A 13,146-nucleotide genomic window follows, 5' to 3' on the forward strand; every position below is an offset into this window, starting at 1 on the left:
GAATCGATACCCCCAAGGGTTCTGGATATACTCAGCCAAAATCCCTTTTTCCTCTTTTATCTCTCTTTCTCTTCTTTGCCGCCTCTCACTTTCTCCATCACTCAAAATCTCCACTTTGCTTCAAACATCGATTTTTATTCGGAATCTCTTCATCTTTCAATTCCTAAACCTGTTGGAATCATCAAACTAGTGCAAAAATCATCACATTCTCACAAAATCCAAAAATCTTCAAGGTATTTTTCTAAAACTTCTATTTTGTCAATTTTTGAACATAGGACTAGATTTACTTAGTTCTAGATTGAAATAATGATTGGGCATTGATTGTTTAGTGTTTAGAAATTATATTTTACAACCAATTTCATCAAAATCTCACAACTTTTCAAATAATTTTTGAATTTTCGAAATATTTTAAAAAAAATTAAATTGTTGTGTTTTGATTTAATTGTGTTATTTACATGTTAATTATACATACTATAGTTTTTCAAACATTATTTTCAATATTTTTCAAAACTTTGCCCATTAGATTTTTTTAGAGAACCTTGAAATATTGAGGACTCAATTGAGTTTTGGGATTGATTGAATTGCATACACGTGTTTTTCTAAATTGCAGGTTATCCATTCTATTCCGATTTCTTAAACCATGTCAAAACGAGCTAGGTCTAGTCGTTCAAATCGTCAATCAAACCCTCCTCCAAATCCTCTTTCTATCCCACCAAATCCTATTCCTAATCCCATTGATCCTAATTTAAATATCCAAAACTCGTGCTTCAATCAACCTGGTCCTAGAAATCATCGTTTTTGGTATTATCAGTATTTTGACTCGTATAAAATTAGAGAAGAATGTATCCATCTCTTCAAGCTATGATTGATATCAATTTTAAATATCTCCCTATCTTAAGAGAATGGAAATTTGATAAACTCTGTGATATTGAACCTAAGGTTTACCATCAGCTTGTTTGTATCTTTTATTCTAATACTGTTTGTATTAAAAACCGAGATCAAACCATAAGAGTTCGTTCCTACCTTCTAAGACAATAATTCTATCTTGACCCGGCTTACATAGCCAATGTATTAGGATTAGATAATGATGGTTTATCTAATGAAAAACTGCTATTAGGTTCTCGATATAAAAGAAGGGATAGTGCAAGTGTCTTAGATCTTCATGAGTGTTTTCTTCATCTAAGGATCACTTGGTGGTTTCGACCATCCGGAGGTCGTTACTCTACTCTTAGAGCTTTGGATCTTTGGTGGTTACATTGTTTTGAAAACAATATTAAAATAAACCTTCCTGAGATTATTTTTGCTGAAATTGTTGAAACAGTAAACTTAGTTCCAAATAAGAAACTTTGTTCTTATCTAATTTATGGTTGCATTCTGAGTAATCTTTTTTCTAAAGCCGAGCTTAGAGTTGGTCTAGATGTCTCATTTCCTCTTTAAAACAAATCAATCTTCTTTCCTTAACGAGATCGAGATGGACCAAGGATAAAGAAACTGGTGTATGGGTTTGATCTGTTGAACTTACTCCGGGAGCTAGTTCTTCACAAGCACCACTAGCAGTTGATGATGATTCTGATGATGAAGACGAACCAGATTAGCCCGCGGAGCAAGCACAACAAGCGGATCAAATGCCTCCCTATTTTCAATCTTTTATGGAGACATTTAACTTACATTCTGCATCCATGGAATCACGCTTTTCTTTCATTGAGTCCCAGCTCACTTCTTTGGGAGCTCAACAACGGGAGATGAACGATCGTTTGGATGTACTCTCTCTTGAGATGAGAGCTCGATATCCTCCTCCTCCTCCCGGTCCTTCTATGGATGAATAGATCTTGCTTTGTTTTAGTTGTGTTTGGTTTGAATTTAAAACTTAAAATTGTTAAAACATTTTGAATGCTTTTAGATTGTTTTTACCTTAGTTGTTGGATATTTAAACTAATTTGATGAATTATGGATGTTTGAACTTATATTTCTATATATTTGGTTTGGTTAAATTTATTCATTATTGCATCATTTACATCATGTTAGATATATGACCAATTTTGCCATGTCATATTGTTTATGAATATTGATTATAAAACTAATGGCTAACGTTTCTCTTGATTGTGATCTTAGTAGCTTAAGATATATATATATATATATAATCAATTGGCTAAATGATTTCAGAACCTTGTTTAAAATCTTTTACGAGTCTTTTTGATTTAACAAAAAGGGGGAGAAATGTTAAAAGCGTTTTAAAGAGGAGTAGTGTTAGAGTAAGGGGGAGTAATTTCAAAACTTGATTTCAAAATCTTAAAATTACCAAAATGTTTTGTTATATGAAAAAGGGGGAGATTGTTGAATACATTTTGATATTTCGATATAACAAATTAAGATAAATGAATTTTAAGATTTTCCTAAAGATTTTCTAAGTATATTCGATATAATTATTCGAATATCAAAATATTACTCCAAATCTTTCAAAAGTCATTTTTAATCCTTACTCAAGTGTAAAATTAAGTTTTAATCTTAAAATAATTTCAAAATAATTTTACAAAGTATTTCAAACCATTTCAAAGCAAAAAATTCCAGTATGTCCAGAGGGACGATTCCCCCCCCAAGGGGGTACCAATTCCCCCCTGAATGGTTTGGCTCCGAGAAATTCCAGTATGTTAGGAGGGAACCAATTCCCCCTCAAGGGGGTACCGATTCACCCTGATCAACGGTCAAAATATTTGAATTTTACACTTAGGGAACCGATTCCCCATGAGGGGGTACCGATTCCCCCCACGCTCCAAGCAGAATAATTAATTGTTTTCACACTTAAACGGCTCCAATAACTTCATTAATGATCCCCAACATTCAGAAGTGATTCAAGGTGTATTTAAACAAGCTTATAAGCCATTGATCATGAACAAGAAACATCAAGCAACTAGAATCAAGAGAGAATCAAAGAGAAAGCATCAAACCTCAAGTTTGAGCATTTCAAGCTTATTTTTCATTCAATATTCATTTTGCTTTCAAGAACACTTATTGTGCTCAATTATATTTATTCTTAGGTGTTCTTTCTTTGTTCTAGAATTGTGCAAACATCTTACCTTGTGAGGTTTTCTTGTAAGTTTGCGAAATTTGTAATCTTCTCTTTGAGAAAGAGTGTTCTCAAGAATTGGGGTATAATTCTTGAGGGAGTTGTAAGGTTATCTCTTTGGCCTCAAAAGAAAGAACAAATTAGTGAATTTGTTGGAAAATCCTTAGTGTGGATAGCTAAGGTAGTGGACGTAGACTTTGTTGAGAAAGTCGAACCACTGTAAATCGTTGTGCAATTACTTTCAATTTTCTGCAAAAGCTTCCACCAAAATTTTAATTGTCAATTCACCCCCTCTTGGTCGATTCCATCGATCGATTAACTCAACATATTATCTGATGTATTTTGTGAACTATGATGGAATAATGACTTGAGTGAATATCGTGCTAGTTTGAAACTTATTTGGCTATATTCAAGTTTAATATCATATATTGTTTTGGTATATCATACACTTTGTTTCGAAACGATCTTTGCTTGATTTGTTAACTTTTAGTTGATAGCCATCTTCCACACATTTCATATACAAAGCTATCTTCAAGTCTTCCTTTGTATCAAAACAATCATCTTTCTTGATACGAATAACTTTTGTGTAACAATCAACTGCTATCTTTACCAACTCTTCTTCATGTATCTGAAGTAATTCTGGCATATTTCAGTTATACTCCCGTGGCATTTTCTTCTTTTTCTTTTCTCCAGGGACTTCTTCTTCTTATTCTTTTTCTTCTTCAGGGTTATATGAATTACAGAATGGATGTTCAAAATGTTCATTCACAGTCGTAACTTCCTCCTCATTATCATCAACAACATCTTCCTCGGCAGCGGCTGTTTCATCATCAAAATTCGGGTATTGACCAATATCAAAATCATTACACGCAGGGTCTGTTTTTTCTTCTGAAACATCATCAAAATCCGAGTATAGACCAAGATCAAATTTCAAATACTAACTAGTACTCATAATTTTTTCTGTTGGCTCATCATCGTCTAACTGGTCAATACGAAAATCGGAATTTGGTGCTGAAAGTTGATTAGGATTTGGATTAGGGAAAGGTTGTGGGTTTTGAGATTGTATTTGATATTGTGTTTGGTATTAGAAATGTGGTGAAACAAAATTTTCTTGGTGATGAAATTGTGGTGGAACCATTAAATTTTGAGGTTGATAACAACATTGTACATTGTGAGCACCATAAACTGGGGTTGAAGCACTTAGTTGATTACTACCCGCTACTGACCCAACTTCACTACTTCTAGGTTCAACAACATACAATGTAACATCATCTTGCGAAACACTAATGTAAGCAATGAATCGTTCAACATCTTCATTTTCGGTTAACAAATAAACTTTACATTTTCTCTGATAAGATAGTCTAAATCCACTTAGAGGCTCTAAATTCAATTTCTTTGCAACACGTAATATTAGAGTTTCATAAATTAACTTTTTTAATGACAGTTTTAGTTGAAGATTCATGGGTAAAGGCATATATTGTAAAACACCATGAACATTCTCCCATGACCCTCCAAAACACAAATCTATCCAAACATGATCAACATAAGATGATTTCATTCTACAAATGGTAAATTAATTTACTAAACAAACGAGCTATAAACTAGATATCATCACTAACTTAGAGAAAAACATACCTTTATTAAGTTGATAGTTGATAATTTGGGAGAGAAATCATTGAAAAATTATATAGAAATAAAATTATGTAAAAAAAAAATTTGAGATGGGAAAGGATGTCGTTGGATATTGGAACGGATGTCGTCAGAGAGAGTGATAGATGGAGATAGAATGAGTTACGATTTAGGGATTTAGGTTATGAGTTGCTGTTGCTGCGTAGTTTATATACCCAAAACATTTGTGTTGTGAAATTAAAATTCGTATTGCGAATTCGAAAATCGAGTTGCGAAAACAAAATTCGTGTTGCGATTTAGAAAATCTTGTTGCGAAAAGGAAACTTGTGTATGAAAAATAAATTCACGTTGCGAATTTGAAATTCACGTTGCGAATTTGAAATTCCGTGTTGCGAATTTAACTTTTGTGTTGCGATTTTGACTTCTGTGTTGCGATTTACATATTCGCGTTGCGAATTTGGAACCTGTGTTGCGAAATTGGAGTTCGCGTTGCGAATTTGTTGGTTATTTTCGCAAATCCAAAAAAAATTGGTTAAATCGTATATTATAAGGCATTTTCGGTCATTGAAGTTATTTTCTCTAATTATTATCTTTAGAGGTTTCATATTCAAACACATCTTATGTCAGATGTGTTTGAACATCCATTGTCAAATGAATTAAGAGTTTTTCGAACATATATTACTTCTTGCAGTTACCCTTGGATTAAAATTCAAGATGCTAATAGTGTGATTAAGTTAAGACTTAATTCATTGTCTTTTTTTCATATAAAAAACATAATTCTTTTTTATATGTTGGCCTTGGCTCCTCGGGGAAAGATAGAGTCGAATAATTAAGAATTTAAGTTCAATTAAACGAACTGTGTATTATGTCAACAATTAAAAGCTTTGTTGATAAGAATGGTGCACTCTTAATTAGAATAATCAGACGAGCACGTAAAATATATTACTATTGATGGACGGTGTTAATTGAAGAACAAACAGAGAGCATGGAATATGGGTCATATCATGAAGCAACGATGATGATGGGTTAGTAGAATAAACGATGAGTCCAAGTTAATAACGATCACCCACTGCATCTGCATCCACTGCTTTTGCACCCCACGATGTTTTTGGAACTTTCTTTTTGTAACATATAGAATTTTATAGTTGTAACTTTTGGCCATCATATGCTCTTTTTGCGGCTCGTAATTTCTTCAAACCAGATTTGTTCAAAGATTACTTGGACTTCATCTTTTGAAATTTGTATTCTTTGTTTGCTCCACCTCAGACCCCATGAGTCGTACAAGTTTGAAAAAGGAATCAATTGGCACAGTTGTATTTTGTAGTCTTACCCACTTCAATGAAATCAATTTCATTAATAATCGATTGGTTCAAGTAGTAAGTAATTTGATATTACTTAAGTGAACTATCGGGTTCAAGTCATTGTGTATACAAAAAATCTCCATCGGAAGACATACCCACCAAAACCAAGTATGTGACTAGGGTTAATCCATATTAGTCAAGACAAAACCTTGGAACTGAACAGAAAAAAAGAGAGTCAATTTCATTGTTAAACATATAAGCAAAAGAAATATTAATTATTTGTTACCTTTTTTATCAAATGAACATTAATTATTTATAATGTTTGATAAAATTTCTTTTTTACAATTATTATAATTAAAAAAAACTCATTAGTTGAGATTTAGAAAGTATGGTTAATATTTTTTTAATATAAACCTTAAAATTGTCTTTTATCAATGAAATAATTTTAAATTGTGAACGTAATGAAATTTTATTTTTCATTATAATTATCATATTAACAATTAATAATAAAATTAAACATGAATTAAATAGTGACAAATTTTTTAATGAAAAATAGTATATAATTTCAATTTCAAAAAATAAAATATAAATCTATTAATATATATATTTATTGTTTGTGATTGGTAAGAGCGATCATGCCATGTGACTCCTTAAATTATCAATACCATTCCATTTTAATTTTTATGTTAATATGTTTTTAACTTCATTGGTTTTCAAAGGTCTAAAAAATTAAACATGTGACCTAAAAAATAATTTATTTTTGAAGGTCACGAGAAACGAACTTGTAATGTTCTAAAAAAATCACAAGTTTTCGAAGATAGTAAAAATTTTGTAGAATATCACAAGTTAAATTTTCAAGACTTTTAAAACAGAAAGAGAATCGAGGTCCGGGCTTCATTAGCTACTTTGGTAGTCCAATCTTCGCAAACCATTTTAACCTTCGTGAATGGGTCTGCCTGCTACCAATATATTCTGCCTAGTTGCTTAATGGTGGCATGGAATGTGATCAGTCCACACAGAGATGAACCGAGTGGATATTGAAGGTGACCATTGTATCTCTTGAAAATTTTACTTTATATAGTTTAAATAATTTTTTTTATATTTTTAATTAATAATATAATTTTACATCCCTAAGTTTTTATAATTTCACACTTCTTAAATATATTTTTTTAAGTTTGCATCTCTCTACATAAAATTATATATTCGTCCTTAAATTCACAATTCACAATTCACAATACTAGACTGTCTGTTTAAAATATTGAGGGTTATCAATATTCTGATTTACTGGCGTTGCTTCTTATCTCTTACTCTACTTTGTTCTTGATTGTGGTAGCATAGGCGGACCATAATGAGCCAGACGAGGCCCTAACTCCCCAAAAATTGTGGAAAAATTAGCATTTGGGCACTCTTTTTTTTTAAAAAAAAAAGTAATTTGACTCTCAATTTTTTTATAAAAATTCATTACTTTCAATTAAGTCTCATTTTCAATTTATCCAAGCTGTTATCTTTTACATCATAAATTTATCCAACTTGTTATCTGATGTAATGACACATGTCAACATCTTATTGTTTATATAAAATCAATTAAAAATAACACATCAGCATTGTCTTTTATTTTTTTAATGTCATATGATCAAAACAAAAATAAAATGTGAAATTAGGAATTATTTAAAAAAAACAATAATTGAATGACCAAAATATAAATAAAATAATAAATGAGTGACTGAATACATAGTTTATCTTAATTGTTTTTTTAATTAATATGGATAAGTACAAGACAATATCAATTCAAAGATAACTCTCAACCACTTGACATTGAACGCTCACACCCGTGACATTCCTAATGCTTGAATCTGATACCTCAAGGAATAACAACAATTCATTTACCACCAATGTCACTTGGTTCATGCCATAATTATTTTTGAAGTGCTATTCAATGCCGTTTTTTTTGGGTAACTATGCATTTAGTATATAAACTATCAGTTTTGATTCGCTTTAGTAACTAAACTTTCAATTTTTTCAAAATCATATCTAACATTTAGTTTTTTTTTAATTTTAATATCTTGTCGTTAAAAACTCAACGCGTTTAGTATATAAACTATCAGTTTTGGTATGTTTTAGTATCCATTTTTCAAAATGCAACGTTATGGGGTACTAAAATAAAATAAAAAACTAATAGGTAAGATTTTGAAAAATTAAAAGTTAAGGTATTAAAACAAATCAAAATTGATAGTTTATGTACTAGACTTGTAGTTTACCCTTTTTATTTTGATTTTAGAAAGAGCCAACCTAAACACGTCCTCACCGAATCTCTGCTCCACCAGTGACATTATGCGATGTATGCATGCGTGCATGTGCATGGGGAATGGAAAAGAAAACAAAAATAAATCATAGACTGTGCAGGGGACCCGCTGGCGATGGAAGAAATTGAATAAGAGCACATCATTCTGCCACGTGTATATATCAATTGCTATGCCCTCATTGGCTTGATCAAGCCAAAATATCTAAACCTGGAGCCACTACCAGCCAGATATTTTGGAACCTGCCCGTTGAAGCTGCCCCTGAATTCTCCGCCACCGAACATTACACGTGGCTTATTCATAATGGTCGCATAACTTCGGGTAGTAGCAACCCCAGAGAGCTGATTTGTCGGGCCCCACCGTCGAAGCATCAGATCATGCTGCGTTTGCCATTTGTCTGATCTTTGTCCATCTAAAACGGATGCATGATATATTTGTCGAACATATTCTGTTTAAATTTTATTATTATTTTATTTATATATTATTGTTAAACAAACCTTTAAACCTCAGATAGATAGGATTTACTGAGTCTATTAGCATTCTGGCAATTAAGATTTTCTTGATCAATTATAGTAATACCTTTTAATATACTCGCGTGGCTTATCAAAGGTTATTCTTTCACCGGTCGTAATAATTCGTCCAAACTATAAGAGATTAACTGTCAACGAGGTAAATTCATTGTCATCAATAATTGTAACAATTCATTTTGATTTTTATAATATAAAAATATATCAATTATCATTGTAATTTTATTTGTGTATTATATAAATTGATTGCTATTTTATATTAATATTATATGTTGAATGTTATAAAACAGGGTAGATTATGTGTTTAGTACATAAATTATCAATTGTGGCCCGTTTAGTATCTAAACTTTCAATTTTTCAAAACCATACCTAATGTCTGATTTTTGTTTCATTTTAGTATTTCACTGTTAAAAACTTAATTGACGGGATGATGGGACATAGCTTCGGTGGACGGATGACCAATCCAAATGGTAGACTATGAGAGAATGATGAGATGACTAACATAGTCTAATTTCAGGCCCATAGGACAGTTGGCGACGAAGATTGAAGGATGAAGAAGTCAAAGAGTTCATTGTTGATTTGGAGAAATTGAGACATTTTCCGATGAAACGAAGATCAGAATCACATTCAGGGGGTACAAAAGATGTAGACTGAAAAATTTGGGCTTCATCGGTCAACGGATGCAACGACAAACGACTATAGACGCGGAGACTAGCAATCCCGTCTTTTAAGTCTTTAGCGACGGGGTACTAAATGAAATAAAACATAAACATTATGTATGGATTTAAAAAATTAAAAATTGAAGTACTAAAACATATCAAATTTATAGTTTAAGTACTAAACTCATAGTTTACCCTAAAAAATAATTTGGGTGCAGTTCCCACTAGAGAGTTCGTTTTCACCGTGTTTTTAGCATTTGAATAAAGTCAACTAACTTTCGCTATCATAGAAATTGAGACCACGGTTTATTTTCTACCTTAATTGACGTGTATTAGTAATTTTATATGATTTAATTGTTATGGAATTATTGAAAAAATGACATGCAAGTTATTATTTTTGTACAAATAGAAAGCAAGAAATTTCATTTAGTAAATTCTGGGAATTTAATTCATATAAAACATGTAAATTAATTATCATCATGTATAATATATAATACAAGGTATACAGATAATAATGTAGCCATTGAAGGTGATAACATGTCATAATTATAACTATAACATGAATTTATCAATATATATATATGTGTGTGTGTGAGTTCTAATAAGTTGTGGATTATTAGTTTATTTATGCATACAATTCACATGTTATAGGTTATTATTATTCTTTGAACGTGATTTTAAAAATTAATCTTATATAGAGTAACAATGATATTTTATAATTTTAAGGGACGTGATCCGTCACATCATCATTATGAATTGTCACGTTAATATTATATGATAGACGATGATTTTAGTCAGGGAAAATGTCATATTGATTGATCTTTTTAATTTAAAAACTTAGTTAAGTGAAAAGAATCGTAAATTTAATTGATTTTTTTAAAAGTACAATGACTCGTATTATCTTTAAGTCAATTTTATATGAAGACTATAATCTTAGAAAATATCCCATAAATATTACAAGTTAAAAGATAAAAAATAAGCCATAAATTGTACTTAAATTTTGTTATATATAATATAATAAAATATAGGCATAATGCAAATAAATACCTCTAACGTTTGACAGTATATACAAATTTTTCTCTATTATTTATTTTTGAACATTTGACCTCACAACGTTTTATTTTGATTTAAAAGTCACCCCTATTGAATGGAAACCGTTAGTAAACTGACGGTCAACGCCTCCAACTGACTAAGCAAACACATGTGGACACAAATTATGATGTGTTGTGTCCACGTCACTAAAGTATGCTGACGTTGAAATGACACATCAGGTCTTATTTTTTTTTTGTTAAAGAATTAATATTTTTATGAAAACTTTTTTACCAATAAAAAAGAGAGACGACTAATTAGTGAACAACTTGTAATAGTATTAATATATATATATATATATAATAGAACTGAACAACTTGTAATTATATTATTTAAGTATTATTAAAAAATATAAAAATAAAAATATTATTATAATAGTATTAATTATTATCTAAATAAAAATTATTTCAATAACTTTTTAATTGAGCCGACATACGACTCACTGGTGATATTAACTCAGTTGAAGACTTAATACATAATATAGAAGAATATAATAATAATATGACATTTTTAATAATTTTTTAATTGAGTTGACACTTGATTTCGATGATACCAACTCAACTTAAATAAAAGTATTGATACTTATAGTCAAATAAGTATTGACTTATATTTAATATTTTAAGTTACAATCTCATTAATATAGTCGTGAAATATAACCGATTTAGAATATTTAAACAAAAAAATCTCATAATTTCCTCTCTTTTTTTATCTTTTGAAACCTCGTAAATGTTCTGTGTTGAACATCTCTAACTATGACTAAAATTTATATTTCTTACCGATTGATGATAACAAGTTTTACGCCAGAAAAAACATTGAACCAACCATATTTTAAATTCTAAGAAGAAAAAAAAAACCACAGATAAAGTGTCAAACAACAGAGCCTGTGTTCCGATACGTCGATTTTTTATTTTTTAAAAAAAATAAAAAGACATTATAAGTATCAATACGCAAAGCATAAATATCGACACTTGATATTTCGAAATTATTTTTTTTATACAAGTATAGAACATTATAGCATAAGTTCCGATTTTTGATATTTCAAAGTTGTTTTGAAATTAAAGTTTTATACAAGTATGCATAAATTTCGATATTATTTTAAAATCAAAGTTTCATACAAGTATCGAACATCATTACATAAGTTTCGGTATTTGTTATTTCGATATTATTCTGAAATTGAAGTTTCGTACAAGTAATGATCTTGTAACTGGAAATGTTTTCCTTCAGTTAAGTTTAATTCAATAAACGAATGGATTTAACATTTCATGTTGCAAATGGATTTGTTATCACCTACCATAAATATTTCCATTGTAACTTTAAGTTGCAATGTAATATGTTATTAAGCAACCTGAAAATGTTATCGCGCAATACAATATTTTATGCTCTCAACCTATTTTATGATCATCGATATTTTGTTGGATTCAATTTACAAACTCCGATTACCTTTTAGGGTGCAATTAAATTTGTTAACGTGACTTATAACATTTTTCGTTCTCAATAATTTGTTGTCGTTGCTATTTTGTTGGACCCATTTTAGAAATTCCGATAATATTTTTGGGTGAAATCGAAGTTGTTAACGTGACTTTTAATAATTTTTTTGCTCCCAACCTAATTTCTTATCGTCCGATAATATTTTTGAGTGCAACCGAATTTATTACCTCGATTTATAATATTTCCCTCTCTCAACCTAATTTGTTACCGTCGATATTTTATTAGCCCAATTTTAAAAACTTCGATAATATTTTCGGATGCAATCAAAATTTTCAATTCTCAATCTAATTTGTTACCGTTGACTCTTTTGTTGGATCCATATTAAAGACAAGTAATATTTGTGGGTATTGTTCTTATAACATATGCTGACTGTAACATTTTGTATTCCTTTTTTTTATTAATCAATAACTGTTTAAACTGACCACACCATATATTAGTCTTATTTTAAGAGGAACATAACAGTATCACCCATTTTTTTGTTTATTTTATTATTATCATATAAATAATATTTCCATTTAAAAAACATTATACACAAAATAATTCATAGTTTTCCACCACATTCTTTGTGTTATCCTGCTAGTTTTGATTAAGGGTAAATTACACATTTAGTGTTTAAACTATTAATTTTGATCCATTTTGGTACCTAAACTTTTAATTTTTCAAAACTATAACCTAACATTTAAATTTTGTTTCGTTTGAGTACATAGCTGTTAAAAACTTAACGGGTGATTTGCACGTGACACCTTTTTTATGGGTAAATTGCATCATTCATTATTCAACTATCTTCTCACTCCTATTTTGGTCATCAAAGTTTATTGTTTTTTAATTTAATTACTTAACTTTCAAACTACTCCTAATTAAATAAATCTAACTTTCAATTTTTTTTATTTTTAATTATATATTAATAAAATAATAATAAAAATACCATGTCATAAAAATTATTAATAAAATAAATTAGAGTGATTAAAATAGGAGAAATTTGAAGGTTGAATTGTTAAATTGTAACTTTTTGAAATTTAGTACCAAAAATAGGAGTGAGAAAATAGTTGAGTGATGAATAATACAATTTATCCAAAAAAAGGTGTTAAG

The sequence above is a fragment of the Hibiscus syriacus genome, unplaced genomic scaffold, assembly GCF_006381635.1.
Source record: "Hibiscus syriacus cultivar Baekdansim isolate YM2019G1 unplaced genomic scaffold, ASM638163v2 tig00005294_pilon, whole genome shotgun sequence".
Classification (NCBI taxonomy): Eukaryota; Viridiplantae; Streptophyta; class Magnoliopsida; order Malvales; family Malvaceae; genus Hibiscus; species Hibiscus syriacus.